The sequence below is a fragment of the Tachysurus vachellii genome, chromosome 3, assembly GCF_030014155.1.
Source record: "Tachysurus vachellii isolate PV-2020 chromosome 3, HZAU_Pvac_v1, whole genome shotgun sequence".
Taxonomy (NCBI): Eukaryota; Metazoa; Chordata; class Actinopteri; order Siluriformes; family Bagridae; genus Tachysurus; species Tachysurus vachellii.
This window is the reverse complement of record NC_083462.1, coordinates 1,021,898-1,026,573: the sequence shown is the minus strand read 5'-3', so window position 1 is coordinate 1,026,573 and position 4,676 is coordinate 1,021,898. Positions and strand designations below refer to the sequence as shown.

The window sequence follows — 4,676 nt, the reverse complement described above, 5'->3', positions numbered from 1 at the left end:
GGACCAGGACAGTTGTTTGGTTACCGGACAATGTGGTTAGCACTTCAACAGAAACACAAGTTTCGTGTTAAACGTGATGATGTTATGAGGTTGCTAAAAGAACTTCACCCAAATGGGACAGAGCAAAGGAGACGTCGTAGATTTGTTCGACGTACTTATCATTCCATGGGACCAAACTATCTGTTGCATGTGGATGGTTATGATAAACTAAAGCCATTTGGTTTCGCTTTATCAGGATGCATTGACGGTTTTTTGAGACGTGTCCTGTGGCTTAATTGTGGTCCAACTAACAATGATCCTGCCGTAAATGCACACAACTTCATTACTTGTGTACAACACCTTGGTGTTACTCCTATGAGACTACGAACGAACTGTGGAACAGAAAATGGTACATTGGCAGCAGTACAGTGCACCCTCCGTCATCACCATACAGACTACTATGCTGGCTCAAGAAGCCACATGTATGGTACATCAGTTAGCAATCAGCGCATTGAATCTTGGTGGTCCAGCTTTAGAAAATTAAGGTTTGTTTTGACTTCATATTCTTAAGCTTTTGTCCAAGACTGAAAATTTAGTTTGTTTGATGCCTTAGTGGTTAGTGTAATAGTTATGCATTGACATTTATTTAAATTAAATTGTCACACAAAATTACATAAGAATAAATTATTGTATGATGTGATTTTTGTATTTGGTCGTTTGTTGTAGGGCTCAGTTCTGGATAGACCTGTTTGGGGATCTCAGGAATGAAGGTCACTTCAATGGTAGCATCGAAAACCAGTGCCTGCTTCAGTTCTGCTTCCAAAATGTTCTGCAAGAGGATTTGGATGAATTTGTAGAACTCTGGAATAAGCACAGGATTAGGCCCTCCAGACTTGAAAAAACTTGAGAAATCTATCTTTTTGCAGGTCAGGATCAAGGGACTGTGGCTTTGAAGTTGAGGAAATCATGTTATCTGCTTTTCCTGAATCCAGGCTGACACCTCAGTTATGTGGCGATAAAAACATTCAGGAATATCTAGAGTTTGCAATGCAACATACTCGATTACAGTGGCCAGAGAACTGTGAAGAAGCATTACAACTTTATTTCACAATAAAGGAAACAACTGGTCTTTGAACATCAATTTTCTTAAAAAAAAAATAATAATAACAAACATACAGGAACCAGTGTACAACCTAAGAACAACTAAGAAAAAACACTGTATGGTGTCAATTTCACATCATGAATATTGTGGTAATAAAAAACATGACAAATGTGTATCATAATTAAAAACAAAGACTTACAATTTCTCAACACGCTATTAAAACTAATTGATTGTCTATGTCACAGTCTGGGTAGGAGGGAGACAGAACCATACACAGGATAGCTTCAAATGACCAGGGTTTAATAAATAATAAAGACAATATGAGATATAAACAATACAAATGACAGACTAGATGTGACCACACATAACTAATGATTCGCGTTGCCGATAGTCACACTTAAATACACTGTAACAAATTGCTGTAGTTTCTACAGCAAAATTTTACAGGAATTTCCTGTTTTAACATTTTACAAGTTTTTACTGTAGTTTACAATGCATTATGGGTAAAACAAAGTATTACAGCTGTTAACAGTATATTTTCATTTAAACTGTAATTGAATTTACAGGCAGGAGGTGTTGCCACTGTATATCATGTGTTTTCACAGTAATTCATTGTGAAATTGCATCATGGGATTGCGTGGGTGTATTCATGTTTGAAATGGACATGGACACTGAAGAGTCATCATTCAAAATTGTTGGTAAGTTCACGTAAATCATTAAAATATAGTAAAATATTAAACTAATATACACTATTATACACTATATACACTACTAATATACACTACTAATATACTGCTATTTCAAACATAACAGATGTTGTTAATTTGTATTTCACAACAGCGTGTCATTAAGACATGTAGCAAAATATAAAAGTCAATTGTTTACATTATTTTAAATGTTACATTTGGTAGTTATGTGTCATTAACTTTAAGATGTTTGTTTCACGTGGGAGCGAGGCAGCAAAAAGCGCGATGGGTCTTGGCTGGCCTGCAAGGTGGTGAGACGAATCTTAAACGAACTTAAAGGTAAAAAACAATTAAAATCATTGTACATGCTCTGCATTTTATCATGCATGCGTGCTGAAGTGTTTTTAGAACATTGCTGTTAATTGAACGCGACACTGAAGTGCTTGTTAAAGAAAACTAAGTTACAAATAAACGCGCACGTTATTTGCTGCCAGTTTAGAAAATAAGATATGGTTGGATGGTGCGAATTTGTAGTTTATTTCGCCAGCTTATACTTCTTACAAAGGGCACGACAAGATAGTGTTTAACATAATACCCGTTATATCTGAGTTGAATGTGCAGCAGTTTGGTGGCTGTGATTGCCTGATATTTCGACCAGAACCCTTTAATAACTGTTGCCCATATTGACATATATTTTTAGTTCACTTTTCTTATGTAGTAGCATGTAATGGTGCATGCTTAGTATGTTATTTTGTAGTAGTTTCCTTGGCATGATCATATGTAACATTTAAGTATGCTTCAATGCTTCTCTGTACAGGGAACTCCAATTTTAGGACTCCAATTAAGGATTCTACTCGCTTAACATAGTACAATTATGAAAATATCTTTGTGTTCTGATGTCCTGAGAGATGGCACAAAGATTGGCACTGGCTATGGATCTCTGTTGAATCAAATTAAAACAAGAGTAGAGCATGCTAATCGTGGCTGCTCACTGTCAAGACGCAGAAAACAGTAAATGACCTCAAATTCACCAGTGGAACACATTGCTCCAGGACCTGCTGACCTGTACGTTTGTATGAGATGGCAGCCTGAGTGTCCTGTAGAAGAAACTAAGGAGAGTCTCAAAGATAAACAAAAAGAAATGAAAGACCTCTACAGTACAGAGGGACCAGCTGGAGCAGAGAGAAGACATCTCAGCCAGTTAATGGAAGCAACATACTATCTCCAACGGAAATCAATCAATGCCTGTCCATCACCATCCTTTGCTGAATTGAAAAATGACTGGCCATACCTTTTAACACCCAAAGAACTTTATAGCCACTTTAAATCACTCACAAACATTAGCATTCTGGAAAAACTTGAGAACTCCATGGAAGAGAAGGGAAAGATGATCATTCAGTTCTTCTAACAAAAGCCAGCAGGGTGTAATGCAAATGAGATCCAGCGCATACTTATGAAGTTTGATGATAGTGGAGCATCTTGTTTCATCCCATGCATGATCCTTCTACTTCTATCTCATTTCAAAGAGAAACCTGAAGCACCCGTTCTTCAGGCTGATGTAAACCATATATAGTGCTTTATTATTAAAAACTTAAATTAAAAACGTAAATACATATAATGTGTCACATGTTTTTCTATCATCTTATTACTTGTAGGTATCGGCAACAGTAGCTGATGTTGAAAAAAGTTTCACTCTTCCAGACTCTCCAAGACTGATCGTCCTAGGTAGTGAACAATGTTTTGAAATCTGTTGTAATTGTTCATCAAATGTTGACTGTTGTATTTTACATTTTATATTTCTTATTTTCAATATTATTTTTAGGTGAAATCCTCACTGCAACTCCGTTGGTGCTGAGTATTGAAGGTCAGGTGTTTGTGAATCCACACCCCAAGCTTGTGGCTGGATTTGCAGCTTTGTTTGCATCTTACTACGACTTCAACCTGGTTTACCAGGAGGAGGCATCCTCCACACTTGAATTTGTTCAAAGGTAATTATATTCAAATAGGTAGCTCTTTGTTTTATAGCAGTGTTTCTCAACCAGGGGGATGGGACCCTCAACATATTTCCAAGGAGGCGTTAAGATGACTTTTAAATGACAGTTATATAAAATACGACAAAACAAGCATGATAAGCTAAAACAATCAAAAATCAAGATATTTCTTATTGTTTGGATGTTTTTGTAACAAATTTACATTGTGTAGACATGCCAAGCTCTAGTGTATTTTATTTGGTAGAAATAAGCCTTTTGATATTGTTGTGGACAATAGGTTGGAAAGAGAAAAGGTTGACAACCACTGTTTTAAAATATGTGTACTTTCCTGGTGTATATATTGTATTTATAGATAAATATGTGGTAACATAAGGTTCCTACTTTAGAGTATGGACAGGTTAATTAAGAGAGACCATTCATGTTCCTCAGAGAATCAAAACAGTGCTGTAGCTGCGTTTGGAATTATTTTTTTTGGTGAAAAAACAGGAAATATGCTGTCTAAAATGTAAGATTTTAATACTAACTTCTTGTTTATTGAACTGCTTTATAAAATAAGTATCACATTTTTAGTTTTATTTTTTCTTACTGGATTTCATCACGTAATGTAACGTTATGCGAGCACTCTGTAGATGCATTTTTTCCCGCATTATACTTGATAATGTCAAATTGCACATTGTTGAAACAACAATTCCGATATTATCGCAGACAATATAAGTCGCACACCCCTACTTACAGGCGTGAGTTAAGTGTTTAATGACAGGCACTTATGGTGTACTTATAATAAATAACACTAAACACTACTGTTCTTACAAATGTTATACAGATCTGTAGTACTTACAGCGCATATGTCCAAACTTGGTATTGTCAACATACACACAATTATCTTCTCATGAACTATCAAAAATTACAAAGATGTAC

At 35.8% G+C, this 4,676-nt stretch overlaps 1 long non-coding RNA gene across 1 annotated transcript; it reads left to right on the top strand.

The window, feature by feature from the left end:
• The first annotated feature begins 2,028 nt into the window (after positions 1-2,028).
• LOC132842507 (uncharacterized) lies at positions 2,029-3,837 on the top strand. The gene is made up of 3 exons (XR_009648035.1): positions 2,029-2,106; positions 3,469-3,492; positions 3,590-3,837. It is a non-coding gene; the product is annotated as an uncharacterized LOC132842507 (long non-coding RNA).
• Positions 3,838-4,676: the final 839 nt, after the last annotated feature.